The sequence below is a fragment of the Cariama cristata genome, unplaced genomic scaffold (genome assembly GCF_000690535.1).
Source record: "Cariama cristata isolate BGI_N322 unplaced genomic scaffold, ASM69053v1 scaffold6742, whole genome shotgun sequence".
Taxonomy (NCBI): Eukaryota; Metazoa; Chordata; class Aves; order Cariamiformes; family Cariamidae; genus Cariama; species Cariama cristata.
The window spans coordinates 27986-40470 of NW_009604431.1; the positions used below are offsets into that span (position 1 = coordinate 27986).

General features: G+C 39.4%; 1 pseudogene; it reads right to left on the bottom strand.

Moving 5' to 3' along the window:
* LOC104158052 overlaps window positions 1–7838 on the bottom strand; it is a 32048-nt pseudogene extending 24210 nt beyond the window's left edge.
* Window positions 7839–12485: the final 4647 nt, after the last annotated feature.

Consider the following 12485-nt stretch of genomic DNA (forward strand, 5'->3'; position numbering starts at 1 on the left):
AAAATAACAAAGGAGATGTGCTTTAAAGTTTGGGATACGTGTATTTGTTCTAATGAAAATCAAACACTGAAAAGAACCCAGGTTCTGCTGAAGTCATCTCTTCCAGTTGGCATCACAGCAAAAATACAATATGCAGCAAAAAGCACTTTCTCCACAAACTTCATCAACCCCTAAAGTCTGCAATCATCTAAGCATACAAAGGGAAAGTGTGGAAAGAGACGATGAACAGGAAAGTGGAGACAGGGTAAATAAGCTGAGAAAGTTCAGTTAGCCAGCTACATTAAATCATACACGAGGTCACCAGCATCCAATATGACAACACAAAATTCAGTGAATCCACAAACCAGAGATGCTCCAATTTTGGTTGGCTGTTGACCAACAGTCTGTGCTGTGCTGTAGGTAGAATCAAGGCCTATACAAAAGTTTCTGCATTTAATGCAATTCGTGGATAAGTGGAGAGAGGAAAAAACAAAAAAAAAGAGCGATCTTTTAAGGTTTTCTCACTTGTTTTTGAAAGAATCAGTTTCATGACGGAGAGGTGTATCAGGATGAGTGTTAGCACCTTAGGGGAATGTCTCAGGCCACCAGAGCAATACACAGCTTTGGACAAACACTCCTAGCTTGCTTTATTGGAACAGAAGTTTTCCTTACCGAATGTGGTTATCTGATTGATAGACGTGGAGTAGTATAACGAAGTATATGGTTTTGACTACCATCCATCTCAAAGAAGGCTATCTCCAGTTCCTTGTTGAAGATGCCAGGCCTGACCAACTGGGTCTGTAAAAGTTGTGCCAATTACATGTGGTTTAGGGATTTTACGTCTTCAGAGAACATGTCTGTCATGTCCATTAGCGGCAGCTAGAACAACTAGGGTATCAGCAGAAAGATGCAGAAAATAGGCAAAGCTTAGTATGGCTACAGCACAGATGGCTATCTCAATTCCCTGACTGTGGGAACAGTTGTGGAAAATTTATCAAAATAGCTGAAGTTTATAGAAAGGAGAGAGTTGCACCATGGTTGTACATAAGAAACTGAATGAAAAGGGTAAATGAGCACTGGGGATGGCTACCTGTAGCATAGTTTAGGAACAGAAGCAGAAGAAAAAGAGGAATTTCAGAAATTTCCACCTGTATTGAGTAATAAGTTCCCAAGTTGATGTATGATTATAGCAGCAACAGGTCTCGTTAGATAGATGGGGTAGCACAGTCAGACTGCAGTGAATGTCAGAGGACGAGGCTCTGCACAGGAGAGAAAATATTCTTGCAAAGTCTGTCAAATCCTGAGGCCCGACTGCTACTACTTCATGAAGAGCATTAATCTGCATACAAATATGTTATCAGCAGATTCTGGATTGGGTATCTTCAATAAGAAGGGAAGATTTAAATAGTATAACATATATATAAAAAAGTCACCTTGAGATAGTCAGGTTATGGAATAATAAGGATTTTTTTAAAGAACTTCTGAGCAAAGCATCAATAAAAACAAAATGTTATGGTATTAAAATGATTTGGGAATAGGGAAGTGTTAGTTTGCAGTTCTAACAGCAAGGGTCTGTGGAAGTTGTAAAAGGACCAAACTAATTATGATGACACTTGTAGGTTTGCAGAAAGATATTCAGCCAAATAATACTGAAGGCGCAGCATGTATCGGGGTCAAGGAATAGGTGGCCACTTCAGTGACGTGGAGGCCTGATGGTAGTCACTGATATTCAGGAAGAGCTCAAGTAGGAGTTAAGATAATGACAGAAGGCAAATAGATCAGTAATTCTTAGTAAAGTCATTGCATGAAACAACAACAACAAAAGACAGCCAAAGTAAAAGGCTGTTGTGAAAGCTAATGACCAAAAGTTTGGAAAGATTATCTGATGTGAAAATGGAGGAGTGCTGGTGGAAGATGATGAAACAATTAGGAGATGTTATCTATTTTCTGAGAAACTTCTATTAAAATAACAGGGAGACACTCTTGAGTGAAATAAGAGAAAGCATATTCACAGGTGCTGTTACTGTGACAAAAGTCAAAGACTGCTAAAAAGGTCAAGGCATAAGAAATCAGTGAGACAAGACAGTGCATCAGCTGAAGTGTGTAAAGCATTGGACCGTGGGGAATTCGTCATGACAAAATTTAGCTTAACCTCCAAAATAATTTCCACCTCTATGAGGATGAAAGACATGAAGGTCACAAAAGGAATTTAGAAAAAATTGCGGTAATTCTCAAGCTATGAAGTCATCCAATGAAATGGAAAGAATTATTTTTTGAGAAAATGCTGGGTAATTTAAAGGCATATTAAATAAAAGTTAACCGGTGCCTAAAATAACCATAAAGCTTTGTCTGTGACCCCAAGCTTATAACCAGGAATTGTAATGTCATAATATTTTCGATAAGTTGACTAGTTAAAATGCTAATACTTTTTGCTGTGAGGTACAGAAGCAGCACACCCAAAACACTAAGAGGGCTATTAACTGCTGAACAAATGGATTCTCTTTATTGGGCTACAAAGAGTAAAAGATCTTGGCTTCTGAGTGGGTGTATTCCAAAACTAAATAGGAAATTAATCACTGTTGCTTAGAGTCGTATGTAGGGCACAGGATATTTTATAGGACTGTTTGTTCTAAACAGGGGAGGTAAGATCTCAGCATTATCAGAATCTGGGCTGAGCCAGCTCCACACTATTTTTTCAACCATTATTGTAAGAGCATTCCTTTTTCATCAGCAAGGAATAACTCTGTGTCTTCTTACCTCAACCTGTTTTGTCTGTAAAGAACAAACACTCATTGGGTTTGTCCGTTTGTACCTTTCTCAAAAATAGTATGCAAATTAGAGAAATACATAAAAACTTCAGCAGATATATTTCAGGAGAAATAAAGGAAAGAGTTAAAGGAATTTCATTTAGTGTTGGTGCTCTCCTAGCCCTCTATAATGGCACCAGTCCTTCAGCCAGCATTTTGGAACATGTGGTTCTAAAGATTGTCAGAGATGTGTATGAACTACGATGACTTTTTAAAAAGTAAAATGACAGAAAGAGAAACGTGTGGATTCTGTGAAGACACATTTACACCAAGCACTGGTGGTGTGCTCGTTCCTGAGTGCCATTGCAGCAGACTAGAGTAGAGGTTATGTGAAGAATGCATCACAAGAACCTTATACTTTGCATGCAAATGAAGGCAAACTGATAAGAGAGTATTGGAGGGCTATATTAGGAAGGAAAAAAAAAAAACAAACAACACAAAACAATACAGCGTACCCAGTGCTTCCATGAGGAACAGTAAGATACTACACGGATCAGATAGTGTTAAAAATTGTGCAAGGATTCAAACACCTAATTTCATGTGGAATCATGGTGAGAAAGTGGATGGGGATATTTGATGTCACAGGAAGATGGTTTGGTGCAAAGGGCAGGAGTTTATCTAAATTTGAAGAGCTTGTTAAGGGAACAATAGGGCAGAGCACTTCTATCAGCCATAATGTACAGATTAGAAATTTGATTGAATGAGAGGCAAGAATTACTTCTCACCTCAAGGAGGAGAGCTCTGAGTACGGGCTATGTGAGAGAAAAGCCAGTGAGCTGTGCATGAAAACTTTGCGTGCCAGGAGAAAATCTCACCATATTGCCTGAGAAATCCGAGTCCTTCAAGACAGCAAGATACAGGCTACGTCAGCCAGAGCACACCCAGCATTCAGTCATGGAACAAAGACCACAAGAGAGAGAATGGGAAAAGAGACTCAAGGAATTAGCCACAGAGGAAAGAGCTAGTGATGTGAACCTGAGATGCACACTCAGTCAGTGTGTTTGGGGGCAGAGAGCACACAACCAGGTAAGTCACAGCTGAGCTTCCGTCACCCTGAGCCTCGCTCCCTGCGCCTGTTCATTGGGTCGGCATGGTTTATTAGCAAGATCCCTTCTGGTATTAACCTGCCCCCAAGAACAATGATTACTTTAAATTTGAAGGAATAATGAAAATGCTAGTTTTATCTCCATATTCTCAACATTTTTACCAATTAGAAAAAGGTTGTCACAGCACTCAGAACCGGTCTGTACTCTGAAGCCCTCTCACTTTCTCTCAATACAACACTCAGATGGCCTTATCACCCAAATCAAAGTCCTTCAGAAAAAAACAATCTGTTCTAGAAAACATTTTCATCCCCTCCTTAGGGCATCAAAGGAGGAACAATATTCAGTGATCATCACCATAATAATTTCAGAGACCAATGCCTTTGAAGAGAATTGCTAACGATTAAGTGAACTATTAACTATAAAGCAAATCTCTGAGACAAATGAAGAGGAAACCTATCCTCCTTAGAGACGGCAGTTAATGAAAAAGTACTTCATATAATACTTTTCTGATGGCCAAATGCCAGACTTGAAAACTACTCCAGAAAATTCAAAGAGCAAAATAACATCTTGTTAACTGAAGCTCAAGTCCCTAGTGCCATCAATGGAAGTCATGCAACTAATTGTCTTTTCCCTCTAGTCATCATTTCATTGTAATAATACATGAACAATGCTAATAAACTAAAAAGCAAGTGTGTTGCTGCTGCTGATTTTCATTTGTGTTGCATTTAAAAAATGGTTAGTTCAGGGAGTTGGTAATATAATCAGCTATCCATGGGCGACTAATTATCATAAACAGCCATTTTCAGCACCAAATTTACATTCCATATTAAGCCAGGAGCAATTCCTGATACCTGCAATAAAGAATATATTACCAAAATTTGAGAATCCACAGTACATAGACAAGCAAATCCTCTTGCAGTCCCCTCTAACAAAGATAAATCTGTGTACCCTGGACCTCTGAACTTATCCCTGCAATGACAGAGTGATGGTCAGACAGAGCAGCCTTCCTTAAAGGCTCGTTGTTACCCCTGCAAAAGGTAACCTTATGTGACACATTTCAATCACGATACTTTTTTTTAAGAGGGAAGGGTGACAGGGCCCTTGGTAATGTCGTGGCTTTTTCTAGTCTTGCAGCAAAATCTCTAAGGGATATGCGTCACTTGATGTGTATCACTTACAGAAATCAAAAACTGATTAAAATTTGCTGAGTTCTCTGGTTTCTGATTTTGTGTCCAGCAGAATACTTTGGTGAGCCTCCCTGCCCTAAATTAGTACTACTGATCTTGAGCTGAGATTATGCTTCCCAGTTTCTTGCTCTTTGCATTACTGTATATAAGTCTTCAGTACATTCACAGATGATGAACAAACAGCTATTTTTTAAGCTGATAATTTGCCAAGGAAAATAACTTTTTTTTTTGTTTTTGAAAATAACAAATTATTCTGTATAAGACAATGCACTAGCAAATAATATCCAGTGATAAATTTTCTAGATTTACTGTAATTATGGGCTACCTTACTCACAAGTATTTATGATCTTCCCTTAGTATGTTTCATCTTTCCTGTATTCATGTGTAAGGTGCTAGAAGGCAAAATGTCAACGTGAGACTCCTTGAAACAGCTGAAGAGGTGCTTTCTTGGTGCTCCTATCCATTTTAAAACATGAAGGAGGTTCCACAAGGTTGTTACATTTTTCCTGAAAATTTAGCAATGAGGCATATTTAGCTTTGCACTGTAGGTAGGCAACACAGCTAAATTCCACGTGCAGCCTCTGGACATGTTTTTCTAAACCCAATCCAGAAACTATTCAGTTTATCACACAGCTATGCAAAGTCCTCTCAAACTGAAGCAAGTACTTGAGCAAATGTTTGAGCATTAACATTAAGGAAAGCTTTGCACTTGTTTACTTGTCCTGGGACTCAAGATCTGCTTTAAGCATGTTATCCTTTATAACACCTCTCTACTAATGATTATCCTCCTGTTGCAAATGGCAAGCTATGGCTTGCAAAAATCAAGGGAGTTACCAAAAGCTGTCTGGGAAATCCAACACCAGTAAGAGGCAGAAATTGGCCAACTTGCACAAGTCTGTGCCTTTATTGCCAGTTTTCTGCCAAGCTTTATTACAGAGAAGAGAAGACATATTCAAAAGCCAAGAGGCAAATACAGAGTGTCTGAGAATGTCTTGGTTGTTAAACTCCTGTGTATAGCAAACAGAACTTTCGGAGGTTCATTTGATAAGGAGAAATTATGACGAGAACAACAAATTAAAGCTGTGGAAAGGGTCCCATAGCCCCTATATGCAGGGGTTTATGACCGCAGAATTTTTTTTATGTTACTTTACATACGTTTGAAAACACGTGCTGGATTCTAACAGTCTTTCTATACATATAACTACCCTAGTGGTAAAGAAGAATTGGATGCTTTTAGCCATGGATATTCTAAACCAAAACACAACTTCATTATAAATACAGTAAATCATTACAAAAACACTATGGAGATTGGGCCATTGCACTCCCCAGTAGTTTCTTTTCCTGCTTTAGTACATTCCCTTGCTGAGCTTTAGTGTGCACACACACACAGAGCAAATTAAGAACACCTAAATGCCATGTCAGTTTTGGTTATGCTACTTTGCAATTTACATCAAGTTTCACACCCCACTGATAGTTTATCATCCTTTTTGCACACTAATTTCCATCTACAGGAGCTGCCAGAATACTGTTAACAAGAAATCAGTTTGATCAATCAGTTTGGCAAGTTTGTGACATACATAAGCAAAACTATGTTTGTAGTTTTCTATTAATTTGGAAGTCTGGTTGCACAAAGAAATTAAACTTGCAGGTTTCCTATGAGTTGTAGACACATGAATCACACAGCATTTAAGATATCATCACAAGTAAGTTAGCTTTTTGTTTGGAGCCCCCTGGTTTTACATTGAGGCAGCTTGACACAATCTATGGTCAGCTGAAAGCTAACCGAGAGTGGAGACAAAAATCATCACTGATACAGCTGGTATGTGTTTGATGCAAATATATCTCTGTCACAGGCCCTGCAAAGGCTGCTAGAGTTGTTCTTCTTTTGTTGTGATGACTTGCATAGTGATCAAAGTGGGCATTTTTTCTGGAAACTGGCATTAATGACCAAAACCCAAAGGATTGCCAACAAACATGCTCTGACTTTACAGTACTGGCAATGTTCTCCATTCATGCTGGGCTAAATCTCCATTAAAATCAATAGAGATACATAGCATTAGAAGAAAGCCAAAATCAGTCCCATTTTAACAGTGAATTGAGAGCATTTCCCCTAAGGAATTTCTCTAAGGAATAAGGCCATAAAAATAACACACTTTGTGTAAATAGATAAAGGAATGGAATAAAAAAATAATGGAATGCAGATGTTTCACGTAACGAAAATTTTCTTTCTTGAAATGTTCCTATTTCTAAATAAGCATGTGACTCTCTAATCAAATTTGGAAGAAAAAAAAAATCCTACCCTTCTCAAAAAAATATTGATTTAGTCCCATTTATTTTTAGCTTGCTGAAGTTGGTACCTTAGCATCAACGTCGCTCGGGGCTATGTAGTGCATCATCCATTTTCTTTCTTCATTTTCCAAGGGGCTTGATTTGCTGCTTGAATGCTGTTGAAGCAGACAGAACAAGGGATGAAAAACAGAGTAAAGACCTATTTTTCTACTTATTTCCACTCCTCAATGTGGAATTGCATTGTGGAATGAGCAATTCACACCTCCTCATTGTCTGTGGTGGACAAAATGAATGTGCCAGGAAAGTGGCAGCTGTTTCTGTGCTACATGGAATGATACTGACTCCAGGTCCTCATAGTGCAAATAGCCAAGGAAGGACAATCTTGTTTTCTTGGAGATTTATGTCCTACTGGTAACAGTGGACTTGACCTGTTTATTGTCTGGGGACAAATCTGAATCAAATATTCATAGACTCCCACCAGGTTCATTCTGTTTTCCACTTACCTTATGGAAGGCAGAGGTTGATGCCATCGAGATTGCTGCAGCATTAAAAGCAGGTGCTGTGAATGGCACTGGAGTATTAGGCTCCACAGTTGCCAGTGCCTCCTGAAACAAATTTACAGCCTTGAAGAGTGTCAGAAGTTGCTGAGCAGGTGTTTTAGTACATTGAGTCAGAGCTCCACCCCTCCGTGATTTCTGAAACAGGAAAATTTCCCACCCACATTGCTTGTCCAAAGAGCACGTCTGTTGTAAGCTGTGCACGTTCGTATCTGCAGGTCTTGTGACTGAGCAGAGCATGCTGAGAGACCAAATCCTTCCCACCCGGGGGCTCGTGGAAATGTAGCAACAGCGATAACCTCATTGATGATCTGATAGAGATCATCTATGAGAGGCAACCTTACAGCAATAATCTAAAAGTGATGATAGTAATAGCCTAAAAGGCACGTCTACCTATTGTCTCCATGCAAAGACCCTGAATTCCATGTGCTATTGCCTCAGTAATAAAACAAACAAACAAACAAACAAACAAAAAACAAAACAGGAAAAAAGATGAGGATGATCATTAGAAGACATTTGTGTATGAAGATATTAAGAATTCTTCTGAAGGAATATTTTTCTCTGAAAAATGCTGTCACATCATGATATGTGTTTATGTGCTTGTTTTTATCATAATGTTTTACTTCAAAAGAAATCAAAGAAGGGAGAAATTTGAAAAGCAATGTTTATGTGCTCACTAAAACACAATGTATCACTTTTCCATTTGAAATGTTTTACTTATTTCTGGCCTTACATTTAATACAGTATGCATCTTAACAAATTTAAATGTATTTTTAACATTTCACCTTGAAAAATCATGAAATGTTTTGACAAACTAAAATAATTTCATGTTTTAGGAGGTTTTAATTCTCCTTCCCCCCCCTCCCCCCCAGTTCAGAACTGTCATTTTCTGATGCAAAAACATGCAGATTTCTGAGCAACTTTATTCAAATCACCAGCCGGCTGGACATTACTAGCAGATTTTGGGAATTTAATGGACTGATCCTGTACATTTTACCTAATGAGGAACTGCACGTGTTCAGCACACCTCTAGGAAGCTCAGCGATTAAATTTTCGAATCCATTATGCAAGCATTATTAGGCACACATACATTTGTATCGAAAGTCCTCCCAAATGATTAAAAGTAGTGCTTATGAAAGGACTTGAGATTAATAGGATGACAAAGCATGATGCTTCCTATTAGAGACTTGCAAGAGTGTGAAATCACAGCTGCTCTGACTGTGGCAATGAGTGTTGTACAAGGACCTTTACTGACAGAAACTAGACACAAACCCAATCACTTCTACCAATCTCGTTACATACTTTTCTTATATGTAGGGAAGAATCAATATGAAAAGCTGGTATTACAAGGAGAACAAGTTAAGACAGTTTGATCATCTTACCTGCAATATTCCATCCTTGCAAAAGTTTGATTTCTTAGGATTTTATGCCTCCATTTTCTGTTTGTGTTTTTGTTTGTTTGTTTTTAATTAAATAAGCACATTTATTTTATCACATTGTGCAAGGAAAAGGTTTGCTGTGAACTTCCTTTCTTAGCTTCATTGTAATGAATCTTTTTGATGGAACAAGAACTGCTTAATTGAAACCAGAATTAGATAAACTCTAGCAATAGGCGAAGCATAGTCACATGCCTCTCTCATGCTTTGGCTGGTGCTTTGTTTAGTAGGAGCACGTGCACTTCTGTAAAAAAATTCCTAGAATCTACTTTTTTTTTTTTTTTCTGTAAAAATGGTGACCAGAAACAGTTTAGAGAAAAGTAAATGTACACACAAAAGCACACACATTTTCTATTTCTTCTACTACAGACTATCTTTATCCTTGATTGAAGTGCCTAGAAGAGGTGCAGTACCACAATAGAGGAATGAGAATGTTAGCTACAATTTCTTTGTAATTGTGCCTACCAGCTCCAGGTCTAATGGAAGCTAATGGGTGTGAAGTTTTTTCCATGAGAACTGGTTTTCATTTACATATGTCATATTGCACCTCTGGTTTTAAGGCAAAAGGAAATGAGGCAGGGGAAGAAGCCTCCAGCATCCCTTAGGAAGGTGACTAAGAGTTGCTTGTTGCCTAACAACTAACTCTTCTTTCCTGACTCAAGCCTTCCCGATATGAAATACCTGTTCTTTAAGCTCAAGTCAGAGGCAGCCAAAGGTACCTTTGACTCAAAGCTGGCACTGGTATTGAATTTCCTAAATTAGTTCAAAGTTCAAACTGCTTTTCGCTATGAAGCACTATTCCTTTTGAGGCAAACATGGCCTTTTCACAAGGCACGCACTTAGGATAGGCTTGACCTTACCTAAATTAAGTCATCTAAAAGTTTGACTTCTAGTTGAAGTCCATTGCCTGTGTTCCCTGCATACTGAATGGAGGAAAAAGCAAGTGTGGCAACGGCAGGTACTGACTAAGCTCCTCTATATTGGATTCTTCTGGAAAAGCCTAAATGTCCAGGTCATAGTTGACACCAACTTCTGAATGGCTGAAGGTAGGTGAGGTGAATCCCACCCTAGGTAATCAGTATTTCCTCTTTAATCACTTGTTTCCAAAGTTACTGATGCTGAGGGAACCTGCCATTGAGGAACTTGGTTGTGTTGTTAACACTTGATTCACCCTGTTGCAATGTGAAGCTGCAAAACACCCGTAGGCAAAAGCTCTATTAGCACATAAATGAAAAATCCTCTGATGGATTCAGTCAAATACCAAAGAAGAGGTTTTGCCACAACCAGGTGTCCTGGTTTCAGCTGGGATAGAGATAATTTTCTTCCTAGTAGCTGGTATGGTGCTGTGGTTTTGGATTTGGTACGAGAATAATGTTGATAACACACTGATGTTTTAGTTGTTGCTAAGTAGTGCTTACTCTGTGAAGGACTTTTCAGTTCCCAGTGCTCTGCCAACGAGGAAGTGCACAAGAAGCTGGGAGGGAGCACAGCCAGGACAGCTGACCTGAACTAGCCAAAGGGATGTTCCATACCATACAGCATCATGCCCAGTATAGAAACTGGGGGAGTTGGCTGGGAGGGGCCGATCGGTGCTCGGGGACGGGCCAGGCATCGGTCAGCGGGTGGTGAGCAACTGTATTGGGTATCACTTGGTTTTCTTGGGTTTTATTCCTCTCTCTTTGTTATGTCCCTTTTCATTACTACTACTATTTCAATTATAATACTGTTCTTATCTCAAGCCATGGTTTTTACCTTCTTCCGATTCTCCTCTCCATCACTGGGATGTGTTGGGGGGGAGAAGTGAGTGAAAAGTTGTGTGGTACTTAGTTGCTGGCTAGGGTTAAACTACCACACCAGGGTGGCAAAGAATGCAAAATGCAATGCTGCGAGTACCAGCACAAGTACAAACCTCCTGCCATGTTCCAGTTTGGGATCACCTAAGGCCCCTGTGATCATGAATGGAACAGCTTGGCTTGGGACTGCTGTTCTTAAAGCACAGGCTGTGCAGCGGTAGCTCATGCCCAGGTGTATTAAGGGAGAAATATGAAGTTGGGTTTTCTGTGAAACCCCAGGTTGGAAGTTCAGCAGCTGCTTCATAATCATCTGAGATGTTTGGGACAAGTGGGGAATGTCAGAGGGAAGGACAGAGAGGTGAGGACTGCGACAACTATCTGAGAGTAATGCACTCCCGACTTGTGGGGCAGAGCCCCAGAGGTCAAATGATACATTTTTTGTAGCTCAAGGAGCAGAAAAACTATGCCAGGCCACCCTTAGATACCCACACTTATGGCAGTTTTGGGGTCTCTCTGTCAGCTGGTGAGCTACTAGTGAGATGCAGATCACCCAAAGTTGCTCTTCCTTAACTGGCTGTTATTTGGGGCTTTTTTCTGCAATAATTTTTAATTTTTCCCAACTAGTCTGAAGGTGTCTAAGACAACAGTCAGCATGATCTAAAACTACAACCAATGACTGAGCTAGGCCAATTTTAACATTAATGCTCAAAGACATGGTTTGGATCAGAGTTACTTATTCAAAGATTTATTAAAGTGACAGCTAAGGACAAATAAAAGATCAGCTAGACTGTGTGTTTTCTTTTGACTTTTCTCAATCAGTCTCCATGATAACCCTCTTCAGCCTCTTTCCCACCCTTTCCAGATCCTCTGCAGCCTACAGACTTCTTTATGTCTCATCCCTGTATCATGGACTTTTTCATATCATATCCTAGCAATGTCGTCAGCCCCTCTTGCTTCAGCACATCTTCCCCTCAGATTTCCCAGACCACCCTTCTGAACATAGGAGAAAGGAAGGGTCCAGCTTCCCTGAAAGCCCTTCTGGTTTACTCCTGGTTAGTATCTTTGCTAGAAACAGCCATCTTCTGCTCCCCAGGGATACAGGAAGATGCAGCTAATGTGACTCATAGCAGTATGATGCTTCAGGCATACTAACAGTAATAATACATGGCGGCCCATCTAAATAAAAGCAAAAATGTTCAAGTTCATGTCAGAAATTGAGAGATCATAGCAATCTCCATGACAGCAATGCCAAATATCATTCATAAGAATCAGGCTTTAATATGGCAATGGCTGTGCAACTTTGCCTGATCCACATCATTGCTGCTGATGATCCATATGCCCTTTATTTTGATAAGATAAATATACTGATCATCATAAGAAAGATATATATA